Source organism: Phyllobates terribilis, unplaced genomic scaffold, assembly GCF_046119375.1.
Source record: "Phyllobates terribilis strain yellow unplaced genomic scaffold, ASM4611937v1 Scaffold_4__5_contigs__length_816908805, whole genome shotgun sequence".
In the NCBI taxonomy this organism is placed as follows: domain Eukaryota; kingdom Metazoa; phylum Chordata; class Amphibia; order Anura; family Dendrobatidae; genus Phyllobates; species Phyllobates terribilis.
The window spans coordinates 32,172,424-32,190,101 of record NW_027362764.1 but is presented as its reverse complement, the minus strand read 5'-3'; positions in this window follow the sequence as shown (position 1 = coordinate 32,190,101).

The window sequence follows — 17,678 nt, the reverse complement described above, 5'->3', positions numbered from 1 at the left end:
GGTCACACTATGGAGCTCTGTACTGGAAGAGCGGTCACACTATGGAGCTCTGTACTGTAAGAGCGGTCACACTATAGAGCTCTGTACTGTAAGAGCGGTCACACTATAGAGCTCTGTACTGTAAGAGCGGTCACACTATGGAGCTCTGTACTGTAAGAGAGGTCACACTATAGAGCTCTGTACTGTAAGAGCGGTCACACTATAAAGCTCTGTTCTGTAAAAGCGGTCACACTGTAGAGCTCTGTACTGTAAGAGCGGTCACACTATAGAGCTCTGTACTGTAAGAGCGGTCACACTATAGAGCTCTGTACTGTAAGAGCGGTCACACTATGGAGCTCTGTACTGTAAGAGCGGTCACACTATAGAGCTCTGTACTGTAAGAGCGGTCAAACTATCGAGCTCTGTACTGTAAGAGCTGTCACACTATAGAGCTCTGTACTGTAAGAGCGGTCACACTATAAAGCTCTGTACTGTAAGAGCGGTCACACTATAGAGCTCTGTACTGTAAGAGCGGTCAAACTATGAAGATCTGTACTGTAAGAGCTATCACACTGTGGAGCACTGTACTGTAAGAGCGGTCACACTATAGAGCTGTGTACTGTAAGAGCGGTCACACTATGGAGCTCTGCACTGTAAGAGCGGTCACAGTATGGAGCTCTGTACTGTAAGAGCGGTCACACAATAGAGCTATGTGCTGTAAGAGCGGTCACACTATAGAGCTCTGTGCTGTAAGAGCGGTCACACTATAGAGCTCTATACTGTAAGAGCCGTCAAACTATAGAGCTTTGTACTGTAAGAGCGGTCACACTGTAGAGCTCTGTACTGTAAGAGCGGTCACACTATGGAGCTCTGTGCTGCAAGAGCGATCACACTGTGGAGCTCTGTACTGTAAGAGCGGTCACACTATTGAGCTCTGTACTGTAAGAGCGGTCACACTATGGAGCTCTGTACTGTAAGAGCGGTCACACTATAGAGCTCTGTACTGTAAGAGCGGTCACACTATGGAGCTCTGTACTGTAAGAGCGGTCAAACTATAGAGCTTTGTACTGTAAGAGCGGTCACACTATAGAGCTCTGTACTGTAAGAGCGGTCACACTATAGAGCTGAGTACTGTAAGATCGGTCACACTATAGAGCTCTGTACTGTAAGAGCCGTCACACTATAGAGATCTGTACTGTAAGAGCGGTCACACTATAGAGCTCTGTACTGTAAGAGCGGTCACACTATAGAGCTCTGTACTGTAAGAGCGGTCACACTATAGACCTCTGTACGATAAGAGCGGTCACACTATAGAGCTCTGTACTGTAAGAGCGGTCACACTATAGAGCTCTGTACTGTAAGAGCGGTCACACTATAGAGCTCTGTACTGTAAGAGCGGTCACACTATAGAGCTCTGTACTGTAAGAGCGGTCACACTATAGAGCTCTGTACGATAAGAGCGGTCACACTATAGAGCTCTGTACTGTAAGAGCGGTCACACTATGGAGCTCTGTACTATAAGAGCAGTCACACTGTAGAGCTCTGTACTGTAAGAGCAGTCACACTATAGAGCTCTATACTGTAAGAGCGTTCACACTATAGAGCTGTGTACTGTAAGAGCGGTCACACTATAGAGCTCTGTACTGTAAGAGCGGTCACATTATAGAGCTCTGTCCTGTAAGAGCGGTCACACTATGGAGCTCTGTACTGTAAGAGCGGTCACACTATGGAGCCCTGTACTGTAAGAGCGGTCACACTGTAGAGCTCTGTACTGTAAGAGCGGTCACACTATAGAGCTCTGTACTGTAAGAGCGGTCACACTATAGAGCTCAGTACTGTAAGAGCGGTCACACTATAGAGCTATGTACTGTAAGAGCAGTCACACTATAGAGCTCAGTACTGTAAGAGCGGTCACACAATAGAGCTCTGTACTGTAAGAGCGGTCACACTATAGAGCTATGTACTGTAAGAGCAGTCACACTATACAGCTCAGTACTGTAAGAGCGGTCACACTATGGAGCTCTGTACTGTAAGAGCGGTCACACTATAGAGCTATGTACTGTAAGAGCGGTCACACTATGGAGGTCTGTACTGTAAGAGCGGTCACACTATAGAGCTCTGTACTGTAAGAGCGGTCACACTATAAAGCTCTGTACTGTAAGAGCGTCACCCTATAGAGCTCTGTACTGTAAGAGCGGTCACACTATAGAGTTCTGTACTGTAAGAGCGGTCACACTATGGAGATCTGTACTGTAAGAGCGATCACACTATGGAGCTCTATACTGTTAGAGCGGTCACACTATGGAGCTCTGTACTGTAAGAGCCGTCACACTATAGAGCTCTGTACTGTAAGAGAGGTCACACTACGGAGATCTATACTGTTAGAGCGGTCACACTATAGAGCTCTGTACTGTAAAAGTGGTCACACTATAGAGCTCTGTACTGTAAGAGCGGTCACACTATAGAGCTCTGTACTGTAAGAGCGGTCACACTGTGGAGCTCTGTACTGTAAGAGCGGTCACACTATAGAGCTCTGTACTGTAAGAGGGGTCACACTATAGAGCTCTGTACTATAAGAGGGGTCACACTATAGAGCTCTGTACTGTAAGAGCGGTCACACTATGGAGCTCTGTACTGTAAGAGCGGTCACACTGTAGAGCTCTGTCCTGTAAGAGGAGTCACACTATAGAGCTGAGTACTGTAAGATCGGTCACACTATAGAGCTCTGTACTGTAAGAGCGGTCACACTATCGAGATCTGTACTGTAAGAGCGGTCACACTATAGAGCTCTGTACTGTAAGAGCGGTCACACTATGGAGCTCTGTACTGTAAGAGCGGTCACACTATAGAGCTCTGTGCTGTAAGAGCGGTCACACTATAGAGCTCTGTGCTGTAAGAGCGGTCACACTATAGAGCTCTGTATTACATAGTAACATAGTGTACTGTAAGAGCGGTCACACTATGGAGCTCTGTACTGTAAGAGCGGTCAAACTATAGAGCTTTGTACTGTAAGAGCGGTCACACTGTAGAGCTCTGTACTGTAAGAGGGGTCACACTATGGAGCTCTGTACTGTAAGAGCAGTCACACTATGGAGCTCTGTACTGTAAGAGCGGTCACACTATAGAGCTCTGTATTGTAAGAGCGGTCACACTATAGAGCCCTGTACTGTAAGAGCGGTCACACTATAGAGCTCTGTACTGTAAGAGCGGTCACACTATGGAGCTCTGTACTGTAAGAGCGGTCATACTATAGAGCTCTGTACTGTAAGAGCGGTCACACTATAGAGCTCTGTACTGTAAGAGCGGTCACACTATAGAGCTCTGTGCTGTAAGAACGGTCACACTCTAGAGCTCTGTACTGTAAGAGCGGTCACACTGTAGAGCTCTGTACTGTAAGAGCGGTCACAATATGGAGCTCTGTACTGTAAGAGCAGTCACACTATAGAGCTCTGTACGGTAAAAGCGGTCACACTATAGAGCTCTGTACTGTAAGAGCAGTCACACTACAGAGATCTGTACTGTAAGAGCGGTCACACTATAGAGCTCTGTATTGTAAGAGCGGTCACACTATAGAGCTCTGTACTGTAAGAGCGGTCACACTATAGAGCTCTACACTGTAAGAGCGGTCACACTATAGAGCTCTGTACTGTAAGAGCAGTCACACTATAGAGCTCTGTACTGTAAGAGCGGTCACACTATAGAGCTCGGTACTGTAAGAGCGGTCACACTATAGAGCTCTGTACTGTAAGAGCGGTCACACTATAGAGCTCTGTACTGTAAGAGCGGTCACACTATAGAGCTGTGTACTGGAAGAGCGGTCACACTATGGAGATCTGCACTGTAAGAGCGGTCACACTATGGAGCTCTGTACTGTAAGAGCGGTCATACTATAGAGCTCTGTACTGTAAGAGCGGTCACACTATAGAGCTCTGTACTGTAAGAGCGGTCACACTATAGAGCTCTGTACTGTAAGAGCGGTCACACTATGGAGCTCTGTACTGTAAGAGCGGTCACACTATAGAGCTCTGTACTGTAAGAGCGGTCACACTATAAAGCTCTGTACTGTAAGAGCGGTCACACTATAGAGCTCTGTACTGTAAGAGCGGTCACACTATGGAGCCCTGTACTCTAAGAGCGGTCACACTATAGAGCTCTGTACTGTAAGAGCGGTCACACTATAGAGCTCTGTACTGTAAGAGCGGTCACACTATGGAGCCCAGTACTGTAAGAGCGGTCACACTATGGAGCACTGTTCTGTAAAAGCGGTCACACTATAGAGCTCTGTACTGTAAGAGCGGTCACACTATAGAGCTCTGTACTGTAAGAGCGGTCACACTATAGAGCTCTGTACTGTAAGAGCGGTCACACTATGGAGCCCTGTACTGTAAGAGCGGTCACACTATGGAGCACTGTTCTGTAAAAGCGGTCACACTATAGAGCTCTGTACTGTAAGAGCGGTCACACTATAGAGCTCTGTACTGTAAGAGCGGTCACACTATAGAGCTCTGTACTGTAAGAACGGTTACACTATAGAGCTCTGTACTGTAAGAGCGGTCACACTATAGAGCTCTGTACTGTAAGAGCGGTCACACTATAAAGCTCTGTACTGTAAGAGCGGTCACACTATAGAGCTCTGTACTGTAAGAGCGGTCACACTATAGAGCTCTATACTGTAAGAGCGGTCACACTATAGAGCCCTGTGCTGTAAGAGCGGTCACACTATAGAGCTCTGTACTGTAAGAGCGGTCACACTATGGAGCTGTGTACTGTAAGAGCGGTCATACTATAGAGCTCTGTACTGTAAGAGCGGTCACACTATAGAGCTCTGTACTGTAAGAGCGGTCACACTATAGAGCTCTGTACTGGAAGAGCGGTCACACTGTAGAGCTCTGTACTGTAAGAGCAGTCACACTATAGAGCTCTATACTGTAAGAGCGTTCACACTATAGAGCTGTGTACTGTAAGAGCGGTCACACTATAGAGCTCTGTACTGTAAGAGCGGTCACATTATAGAGCTCTGTCCTGTAAGAGCGGTCACACTATGGAGCTCTGTACTGTAAGAGCGGTCACACTATGGAGCCCTGTACTGTAAGAGCGGTCACACTGTAGAGCTCTGTACTGTAAGAGCGGTCACACTATAGAGCTCTGTACTGTAAGAGCGGTCACACTATAGAGCTCAGTACTGTAAGAGCGGTCACACTATAGAGCTATGTACTGTAAGAGCAGTCACACTATAGAGCTCAGTACTGTAAGAGCGGTCACACAATAGAGCTCTGTACTGTAAGAGCGGTCACACTATAGAGCTATGTACTGTAAGAGCAGTCACACTATACAGCTCAGTACTGTAAGAGCGGTCACACTATGGAGCTCTGTACTGTAAGAGCGGTCACACTATAGAGCTATGTACTGTAAGAGCGGTCACACTATGGAGGTCTGTACTGTAAGAGCGGTCACACTATAGAGCTCTGTACTGTAAGAGCGGTCACACTATAAAGCTCTGTACTGTAAGAGCGTCACCCTATAGAGCTCTGTACTGTAAGAGCGGTCACACTATAGAGTTCTGTACTGTAAGAGCGGTCACACTATGGAGATCTGTACTGTAAGAGCGATCACACTATGGAGCTCTATACTGTTAGAGCGGTCACACTATGGAGCTCTGTACTGTAAGAGCCGTCACACTATAGAGCTCTGTACTGTAAGAGAGGTCACACTACGGAGATCTATACTGTTAGAGCGGTCACACTATAGAGCTCTGTACTGTAAAAGCGGTCACACTATAGAGCTCTGTACTGTAAGAGCGGTCACACTATAGAGCTCTGTACTGTAAGAGCGGTCACACTGTGGAGCTCTGTACTGTAAGAGCGGTCACACTATAGAGCTCTGTACTGTAAGAGGGGTCACACTATAGAGCTCTGTACTATAAGAGGGGTCACACTATAGAGCTCTGTACTGTAAGAGCGGTCACACTATGGAGCTCTGTACTGTAAGAGCGGTCACACTGTAGAGCTCTGTCCTGTAAGAGGAGTCACACTATAGAGCTGAGTACTGTAAGATCGGTCACACTATAGAGCTCTGTACTGTAAGAGCGGTCACACTATCGAGATCTGTACTGTAAGAGCGGTCACACTATAGAGCTCTGTACTGTAAGAGCGGTCACACTATGGAGCTCTGTACTGTAAGAGCGGTCACACTATAGAGCTCTGTGCTGTAAGAGCGGTCACACTATAGAGCTCTGTGCTGTAAGAGCGGTCACACTATAGAGCTCTGTATTACATAGTAACATAGTGTACTGTAAGAGCGGTCACACTATGGAGCTCTGTACTGTAAGAGCGGTCAAACTATAGAGCTTTGTACTGTAAGAGCGGTCACACTGTAGAGCTCTGTACTGTAAGAGGGGTCACACTATGGAGCTCTGTACTGTAAGAGCAGTCACACTATGGAGCTCTGTACTGTAAGAGCGGTCACACTATAGAGCTCTGTATTGTAAGAGCGGTCACACTATAGAGCCCTGTACTGTAAGAGCGGTCACACTATAGAGCTCTGTACTGTAAGAGCGGTCACACTATGGAGCTCTGTACTGTAAGAGCGGTCATACTATAGAGCTCTGTACTGTAAGAGCGGTCACACTATAGAGCTCTGTACTGTAAGAGCGGTCACACTATAGAGCTCTGTGCTGTAAGAACGGTCACACTCTAGAGCTCTGTACTGTAAGAGCGGTCACACTGTAGAGCTCTGTACTGTAAGAGCGGTCACAATATGGAGCTCTGTACTGTAAGAGCAGTCACACTATAGAGCTCTGTACGGTAAAAGCGGTCACACTATAGAGCTCTGTACTGTAAGAGCAGTCACACTACAGAGATCTGTACTGTAAGAGCGGTCACACTATAGAGCTCTGTATTGTAAGAGCGGTCACACTATAGAGCTCTGTACTGTAAGAGCGGTCACACTATAGAGCTCTACACTGTAAGAGCGGTCACACTATAGAGCTCTGTACTGTAAGAGCAGTCACACTATAGAGCTCTGTACTGTAAGAGCGGTCACACTATAGAGCTCGGTACTGTAAGAGCGGTCACACTATAGAGCTCTGTACTGTAAGAGCGGTCACACTATAGAGCTCTGTACTGTAAGAGCGGTCACACTATAGAGCTGTGTACTGGAAGAGCGGTCACACTATGGAGATCTGCACTGTAAGAGCGGTCACACTATGGAGCTCTGTACTGTAAGAGCGGTCATACTATAGAGCTCTGTACTGTAAGAGCGGTCACACTATAGAGCTCTGTACTGTAAGAGCGGTCACACTATAGAGCTCTGTACTGTAAGAGCGGTCACACTATGGAGCTCTGTACTGTAAGAGCGGTCACACTATAGAGCTCTGTACTGTAAGAGCGGTCACACTATAAAGCTCTGTACTGTAAGAGCGGTCACACTATAGAGCTCTGTACTGTAAGAGCGGTCACACTATGGAGCCCTGTACTCTAAGAGCGGTCACACTATAGAGCTCTGTACTGTAAGAGCGGTCACACTATAGAGCTCTGTACTGTAAGAGCGGTCACACTATGGAGCCCAGTACTGTAAGAGCGGTCACACTATGGAGCACTGTTCTGTAAAAGCGGTCACACTATAGAGCTCTGTACTGTAAGAGCGGTCACACTATAGAGCTCTGTACTGTAAGAGCGGTCACACTATAGAGCTCTGTACTGTAAGAGCGGTCACACTATGGAGCCCTGTACTGTAAGAGCGGTCACACTATGGAGCACTGTTCTGTAAAAGCGGTCACACTATAGAGCTCTGTACTGTAAGAGCGGTCACACTATAGAGCTCTGTACTGTAAGAGCGGTCACACTATAGAGCTCTGTACTGTAAGAACGGTTACACTATAGAGCTCTGTACTGTAAGAGCGGTCACACTATAGAGCTCTGTACTGTAAGAGCGGTCACACTATAAAGCTCTGTACTGTAAGAGCGGTCACACTATAGAGCTCTGTACTGTAAGAGCGGTCACACTATAGAGCTCTATACTGTAAGAGCGGTCACACTATAGAGCCCTGTGCTGTAAGAGCGGTCACACTATAGAGCTCTGTACTGTAAGAGCGGTCACACTATGGAGCTGTGTACTGTAAGAGCGGTCATACTATAGAGCTCTGTACTGTAAGAGCGGTCACACTATAGAGCTCTGTACTGTAAGAGCGGTCACACTATAGAGCTCTGTACTGGAAGAGCGGTCACACTATGGAGATCTGCACTGTAAGAGCGGTCACACTATGGAGCTCTGTACTGTAAGAGCGGTCACACTATAGAGCTCTGTACTGTAAGAGCGGTCACACTATAGAGCTCTGTACTGTAAGAGCGGTCACACTATGGAGCTCTGTACTGTAAGAGCGGTCACACTATGGAGCCCTGTACTGTAAGAGCGGTCACACTATAAAGCTCTGTACTGTAAGAGCGGTCACACTATAGAGCTCTGTACTGTAAGAGCGGTCACACTATGGAGCCCTGTACTCTAAGAGCGGTCACACTATAGAGCTCTGTACTGTAAGAGCGGTCACACTATAGAGCTCTGTACTGTAAGAGCGGTCACACTATGGAGCCCTGTACTGTTAGAGCGGTCACACTATGGAGCACTGTTCTGTAAAAGCGGTCACACTATAGAGCTCTGTACTGTAAGAGCGGTCACACTATAGAGCTCTGTACTGTAAGAGCAGTCACACTATAGAGCTCTGTACTGTAAGAGCGGTCACACTATGGAGCCCTGTACTGTAAGAGCGGTCACACTATGGAGCACTGTTCTGTAAAAGCGGTCACACTATAGAGCTCTGTACTGTAAGAGCGGTCACACTATAGAGCTCTGTACTGTAAGAGCGGTCACACTATAGAGCTCTGTACTGTAAGAACGGTTACACTATAGAGCTCTGTACTGTAAGAGCGGTCACACTATAGAGCTCTGTACTGTAAGAGCGGTCACACTATAAAGCTCTGTACTGTAAGAGCGGTCACACTATAGAGCTCTGTACTGTAAGAGCGGTCACACTATAGAGCTCTATATTGTAAGAGCGGTCACACTATAGAGCCCTGTACTGTAAGAGCGGTCACACTATAGAGCTCTGTACTGTAAGAGCGGTCACACTATGGAGTTCTGTACTGTAAGAGCGGTCATACTATAGAGCTCTGTACTGTAAGAGCGGTCACACTATAGAGCTCTGTACTGTAAGAGCGGTCACACTATAGAGCTCCGTGCTGTAAGAACGGTCACACTCTAGAGCTCTGTACTGTAAGAGCGGTCACACTGTAGAGCTCTCTACTGTAAGAGCGGTCACAATATGGAGCTCTGTACTGTAAGAGCAGTCACACTATAGAGCTCTGTACGGTAAATGCGGTCACACTATAGAGCTCTGTATTGTAAGAGCAGTCACACTACAGAGCTCTGTACTGTAAGAGCGGTCACACTATAGAGCTCTGTATTGTAAGAGCGGTCACACTATAGAGCTCTGTACTGTAAGAGCGGTCACACTATAGAGCTCTACACTGTAAGAGCGGTCACACTATAGAGCTCTGTATTGTAAGAGCGGTCACACTATAGAGCTCTGTACTGTAAGAGCGGTCACACTATAGAGCTCTACACTGTAAGAGCGGTCACACTATAGAGCTCTGTACTGTAAGAGCGGTCACACTATAGAGCTCTGTACTGTAAGAGCGGTCACACTATAGAGCTCGGTACTGTAAGAGCGGTCACACTATAGAGCTCTGTACTGTAAGAGCGGTCACACTATAGAGCTCTGTACTGTAAGAGCGGTCACACTATAGAGCTGTGTACTGGAAGAGCGGTCACACTATGGAGATCTGCACTGTAAGAGCGGTCACACTATGGAGCTCTGTACTGTAAGAGCGGTCACACTATAGAGCTCTGTACTGTAAGAGCGGTCACACTATAGAGCTCTGTACTGTAAGAGCGGTCACACTATAGAGCTCTGTACTGTAAGAGCGGTCACACTATGGAGCTCTGTACTGTAAGAGCGGTCACACTATAGAGCTCTGTACTGTAAGAGCGGTCACACTATAAAGCTCTGTACTGTAAGAGCGGTCACACTATAGAGCTCTGTACTGTAAGAGCGGTCACACTATGGAGCCCTGTACTCTAAGAGCGGTCACACTATAGAGCTCTGTACTGTAAGAGCGGTCACACTATAGAGCTCTGTACTGTAAGAGCGGTCACACTATAGAGCTCTGTACTGTAAGAGCGGTCACACTATGGAGCCCTGTACTGTAAGAGCGGTCACACTATGGAGCACTGTTCTGTAAAAGCGGTCACACTATAGAGCTCTGTACTGTAAGAGCGGTCACACTATAGAGCTCTGTACTGTAAGAGCGGTCACACTATAGAGCTCTGTACTGTAAGAACGGTTACACTATAGAGCTCTGTACTGTAAGAGCGGTCACACTATAGAGCTCTGTACTGTAAGAGCGGTCACACTATAAAGCTCTGTACTGTAAGAGCGGTCACACTATAGAGCTCTGTACTGTAAGAGCGGTCACACTATAGAGCTCTATACTGTAGGAGCGGTCACACTATAGAGCCCTGTACTGTAAGAGCGGTCACACTATAGAGCTCTGTACTGTAAGAGCGGTCACACTATGGAGCTGTGTACTGTAAGAGCGGTCATACTATAGAGCTCTGTACTGTAAGAGCGGTCACACTATAGAGCTCTGTACTGTAAGAGCGGTCACACTATAGAGCTCTGTACTGGAAGAGCGGTCACACTATGGAGATCTGCACTGTAAGAGCGGTCACACTATGGAGCTCTGTACTGTAAGAGCGGTCACACTATAGAGCTCTGTACTGTAAGAGCGGTCACACTATAGAGCTCTGTACTGTAAGAGCGGTCACACTATGGAGCTCTGTACTGTAAGAGCGGTCACACTATAGAGCTCTGTACTGTAAGAGCGGTCACACTATAAAGCTCTGTACTGTAAGAGCGGTCACACTATAGAGCTCTGTACTGTAAGAGCGGTCACACTATGGAGCCCTGTACTCTAAGAGCGGTCACACTATAGAGCTCTGTACTGTAAGAGCGGTCACACTATAGAGCTCTGTACTGTAAGAGCGGTCACACTATGGAGCCCTGTACTGTAAGATCGGTCACACTATGGAGCACTGTTCTGTAAAAGCGGTCACACTATAGAGCTCTGTACTGTAAGAGCGGTCACTCTATAGAGCTCTGTACTGTAAGAGCAGTCACACTATAGAGCTCTGTACTGTAAGAGCGGTCACACTATGGAGCCCTGTACTGTAAGAGCGGTCACACTATGGAGCACTGTTCTGTAAAAGCGGTCACACTATAGAGCTCTGTACTGTAAGAGCGGTCACACTATAGAGCTCTATACTGTAAGAGCGGTCACACTATAGAGCTCTGTACTGTAAGAACGGTTACACTATAAAGCTCTGTACTGTAAGAGCGGTCACACTATAGAGCTCTGTACTGTAAGAGCGGTCACACTATAAAGCTCTGTACTGTAAGAGCGGTGACACTATAGAGCTCTGTACTGTAAGAGCGGTCACACTATAGAGCTCTATATTGTAAGAGCGGTCACACTATAGAGCCCTGTACTGTAAGAGCGGTCACACTATAGAGCTCTGTACTGTAAGAGCGGTCACACTATGGAGCTCTGTACTGTAAGAGCGGTCATACTATAGAGCTCTGTACTGTAAGAGCGGTCACACTATAGAGCTCTGTACTGTAAGAGCGGTCACACTATAGAGCTCTGTGCTGTAAGAACGGTCACACTCTAGAGCTCTGTACTGTAAGAGCGGTCACACTGTAGAGCTCTCTACTGTAAGAGCGGTCACAATATGGAGCTCTGTACTGTAAGAGCAGTCACACTATAGAGCTCTGTACGGTAAATGCGGTCACACTATAGAGCTCTGTATTGTAAGAGCAGTCACACTACAGAGCTCTGTACTGTAAGAGCGGTCACACTATAGAGCTCTGTATTGTAAGAGCGGTCACACTATAGAGCTCTGTACTGTAAGAGCGGTCACACTATAGAGCTCTACACTGTAAGAGCGGTCACACTATAGAGCTCTGTACTGTAAGAGCGGTCACACTATAGAGCTCTGTACTGTAAGAGCGGTCACACTATAGAGCTCGGTACTGTAAGAGCGGTCACACTATAGAGCTCTGTACTGTAAGAGCGGTCACACTATAGAGCTCTGTACTGTAAGAGCGGTCACACTATAGAGCTCTGTACTGTAAGAGCGGTCACACTATAGAGCTCTGTACTGGAAGAGCGGTCACACTATGGAGATCTGTACTGTAAGAGCGGTCACAATATGGAGCTCTGTACTGTAAGAGCGGTCACACTATAGAGCTCTGTACTGTAAGAGCGGTCACACTATAGAGCTCTGTACTGTAAGAGCGGTCACACTATAGAGCTCTGTACTGTAAGAGCGGTCACACTATGGAGCTCTGTACTGTAAGAGCGGTCACACTATAAAGCTCTGTACTGTAAGAGCGGTCACACTATAGAGCTCTGTACTGTAAGAGCGGTCACACTATGGAGCTCTGTACTGTAAGAGCGGTCACACTATGGAGCTCTGTACTGTAAGAGCGGTCACACTATAAAGCTCTGTACTGTAAGAGCGGTCACACTATAGAGCTCTGTACTGTAAGAGCGGTCACACTATGGAGCCCTGTACTCTAAGAGCGGTCACACTATGGATATCTGTACTGTAAGAGCGATCACAATATGGAGCTCTGTACTGTAAGAGCGGTCACACTATAGAGCTCTGTACTGTAAGAGCGGTCACACTATAGAGCTCTGTACTGTAAGAGCGGTCACACTATAGAGCTCTGTACTGGAAGAGCGGTCACACTATGGAGATCTGTACTGTAAGAGCGGTCACAATATGGAGCTCTGTACTGTAAGAGCGGTCACACTATAGAGCTCTGTACTGTAAGAGCGGTCAAACTATAGAGCTCTGTACTGTAAGAGCGGTCACACTATGGAGCTCTGTACTGTAAGAGCGGTCACACTATAAAGCTCTGTACTGTAAGAGCGGTCACACTATAGAGCTCTGTACTGTAAGAGCGGTCACACTATGGAGCCCTGTACTCTAAGAGCGGTCACACTATGGATATCTGTACTGTAAGAGCGAACACACTATGGAGCTCTGTACTGTAAGAACGGTTACACTATAGAGCTCTGTACTGTAAGAGCGGTCACACTATAGAGCTCTGTACTGTAAGAGCGGTCACACTATGGAGCCCTGTACTGTAAGAGCGGTCACACTATGTAGCACTGTTCTGTAAAAGCGGTCACACTATAGAGCTCTGTACTGTAAGAGCGGTCACACTATAGAGCTCAGTACTGTAAGAGCAGTCACACTATAGAGCTCTATACTGTAAGAGCGGTCACACTATGGAGCTCTGTACTGTAAGAGCGGTCACACTATAGAGCTCTGTACTGTAAGAGCGGTCAAACTATCGAGCTCTGTACTGTAAGAGCTGTCACACTATAGAGCTCTGTACTGTAAGAACGGTCACACTATAAAGCTCTGTACTGTAAGAGCGGTCACACTATAGAGCTCTGTACTGTAAGAGCGGTAACACTATAGAGCTCTGTACTGTAAGAGCGGTCAAACTATGAAGATCTGTACTGTAAGAGCTATCACACTGTGGAGCTCTGTACTGTAAGAGCGGTCACACTATAGAGCTGTGTACTGTAAGAGCGGTCACACTATGGAGCTCTGTACTGTAAGAGCGGTCACAGTATGGAGCTCTGTACTGTAAGAGCGGTCACACAATAGAGCTATGTGCTGTAAGAGCGGTCACAATATAGAGCTCTGTGCTGTAAGAGCGGTCACACTATAGAGCTCTATACTGTAAGAGCCGTCAAACTATAGAGCTTTGTACTGTAAGAGCGGTCACACTGTAGAGCTCTGTACTGTAAGAGCGGTCACACTATGGAGCTTTGTGCTGCAAGAGCGATCACACTGTGGAGCTCTGCACTGTAAGAGCGGTCACACTATAGAGCTTTGTACTGTAAGAGCGGTCACACCATAGAGCTCTGTACTGTAAGAGTGGTCACACTATAGAGCTCTGTACTGTAAGAGCAGTCACACTATAGAGCTCTGTACTGTAAGAGCGGTCACACTATGGAGCTCTGTACTGTAAGAGCAGTCACACTATAGAGCTCTGTACTTTAAGAGAGGTCACACTATAGAGCTCTGTACTGTAATTGCGGTCACACTATGGAGCTCTGTACTGTAAGAGCGGTCACACTATAGAGCTCTGTACTGTAAGAGCAGTCACACTATGGAGCTCTGTACTGTAAGAGCGGTCACACTATGGAGCTCTGTACTGTAAGAGCGGTCAAACTATAGAGTTTTGTACTGTAAGAGCGGTCACACTATGGAGCTCTGTACTGTAAGAGTGGTCACACTATAGAGCTATGTACTGTAAGAGCAGTCACACTATAGAGCTCAGTACTGTAAGAGCGGTCACACTATAGAGCTCTGTACTGTAAGAGCGGTCACACTATAGAGCTATGTATTGTAAGAGCAGTCACACTATACAGCTCAGTACTGTAAGAGCGGTCACACTATGGAGCTCTGTACTGTAAGAGCGGTCACATTATAGAGCTATGTACTGTAAGAGCGGTCACACTATGGAGGTCTGTACTGTAAGAGCGGTCACACTATAGAGCTCTGTACTGTAAGAGCGGTCACACTATAAAGCTCTGTACTGTAAGAGCGTCACCCTATAGAGCTCTGTACTGTAAGAGCGGTCACACTATAGAGTTCTGTACTGTAAGAGCGGTCACACTATGGAGATCTGTACTGTAAGAGCGATCACACTATGGAGCTCTATACTGTTAGAGCGGTCACACTATAGAGCTCTGTACTGTAAGAGCGGTCACACTATAGAGCTCTATACTGTAAGAGAGGTCACACTACGGAGATCTATACTGTTAGAGCGGTCACACTATAGAGCTCTGTACTGTAAGAACGGTCACACTATGGAGCTCTGTACTGTAAGAGCGGTCAAACTATAGAGCTTTGTACTGTAAGAGCGGTCACACTGTAGAGCTCTGTACTGTAAGAGCGGTCACACTATGGAGCTCTGTACTGTAAGAGCAGTCACAGTATGGAGCTCTGTACTGTAAGAGCGGTCACACCATAGAGCTCTGTATTGTAAGAGCGGTCACACTATAGAGCCCAGTACTGTAAGAGCGGTCACACTATAGAGCTCTGTACTGTAAGAGCGGTCACACTATGGAGCTCTGTACTGTAAGAGCGGTCATACTATAGAGCTCTGTACTGTAAGAGCGGTCACACTATAGAGCTCTGTACTGTAAGAGCGGTCACACTATAGAGCTCTGTGCTGTAAGAACGGTCACACTCTAGATTTCTGTACTGTAAGAGCCGTCACACTCTAGAGCTCTGTACTGTAAGAGCGTTCACACTGTAGAGCTCTGTACTGTAAGAGCGGTCACAATATGGAGCTCTGTACTGTAAGAGCAGTCACACTATAGAGCTCTGTACGGTAAAAGCGGTCACACTATAGAGCTCTGTACTGTAAGAGCAGTCACACTACAGAGCTCTGTACTGTAAGAGCGGTCACACTATTGAGCTCTGTATTGTAAGAGCGTTCACACTATAGAGCTCTGTACTGTAAGAGCGGTCACACTATAGAGCTCTACACTGTAAGAGCGGTCACACTATAGAGCTCTGTACTGTAAGAGCGGTCACACTATAGAGCTCTGTACTGTAAGAGCGGTCACACTATAGAGCTCTGTACTGTAAGAGCGGTCACACTATAGAGCTCGGTACTGTAAGAGCGGTCACACTATAGAGCTCTGTACTGTAAGAGCGGTCACACTATAGAGCTCTGTACTGTAAGAGCGGTCACACTATAGAGCTCTGTACTGTAAGAGCGGTCACACTATAGAGCTCTGTACTGTAAGAGCGGTCACACTATGGAGATCTGTACTGTAAGAGCGGTCACACTATGGAGCTCTGTACTGTAAGAGCGGTCACACTATAGAGCTCTGTGCTGTAAGAACGGTCACACTCTAGATTTCTGTACTGTAAGAGCCGTCACACTCTAGAGCTCTGTACTGTAAGAGCGTTCACACTGTAGAGCTCTGTACTGTAAGAGCGGTCACAATATGGAGCTCTGTACTGTAAGAGCAGTCACACTATAGAGCTCTGTACGGTAAAAGCGGTCACACTATAGAGCTCTGTACTGTAAGAGCAGTCACACTACAGAGCTCTGTACTGTAAGAGCGGTCACACTATAGAGCTCTGTACTGTAAGAGCGGTCACACTATAGAGCTCTGTACTGTAAGAGCGGTCACACTATAGAGCTCTGTACTGTAAGAGCGGTCACACTATAGAGCTCTGTACTGTAAGAGCGGTCACACTATGGAGATCTGTACTGTAAGAGCGGTCACACTATGGAGCTCTGTACTGTAAGAGCGGTCACACTATAGAGCTCTGTACTGTAAGAGCGGTCACACTATAGAGCTCTGTACTGTAAGAGCGGTCACACTATAGAGCTCTGTACTGTAAGAGCGGTCACACTATGGAGCTCTGTACTGTAAGGGCGGTCACACTATAGAGCTCTGTACTGTAAGAGCGGTCACACTATAAAGCTCTGTACTGTAAGAGCGGTCACACTATAGAGCTCTGTACTGTAAGAGCGGTCACACTATGGAGCCCTGTACTCTAAGAGCGGTCACACTATGGAGATCTGTACTGTAAGAGCGATCACACTATGGAGCTCTGTACTGTAAGAACGGTTACACTATAGAGCTCTGTACTGTAAGAGCGGTCACACTATAGAGCTCTGTACTGTAAGAGCGGTCACACTATGGAGCCCTGTACTGTAAGAGCGGTCACACTATGGAGCCCTCTTCTGTAAAAGCGGTCACACTATAGAGCTCTGTACTGTAAGAGCGGTCACACTATGGAGCTCTGTACTATAAGAGCAGTCACACTATGGAGCTCTGTACTGTAAGAGCGGTCACACTATGGAGCTCTGTACTGTAAGAGCAGTCACACTATGGAGCTCTGTACTGTAAGAGCGGTCACACTATGAAGCTCTGTACTGTAAGAGCGGTCAAACTATAGAGCTTTGTACTGTAAGAGCGGTCACACTGTAGAGCTCTGTACTGTAAGAGCGGTCACACTATGGAGCTCTGTACTGTAAGAGCAGTCACACTATGGAGCTCTGTACTGTAAGAGCGGTCACACTATGGAGCTCTGTACTGTAAGAGCGGTCAAACTATAGAGCTTTGTACTGTAAGAGCGGTCACACTGTAGAGCTCTGTACTGTAAGAGCGGTCACACTATGGAGCTCTGTACTGTAAGAGCAGTCACACTATGGAGCTCTGTACTGTAAGAGCGGTCACACCATAGAGCTCTGTATTGTAACAGCGGTCACACTATAGAGCCCAGTACTGTAAGAGCGCTCACACTATAGAGCTCTGTACTGTAAGAGCGGTCACACTATGGAGCTCTGTACTGTAAGAGCGGTCATACTATAGAGCTCTGTACTGTAAGAGCGGTCACACTATAGAGCTCTGTACTGTAAGAGCGGTCACACTATAGAGCTCTGTGCTGTAAGAACGGTCACACTCTAGATTTCTGTACTGTAAGAGCCGTCACACTCTAGAGCTCTGTACTGTAAGAGCGTTCACACT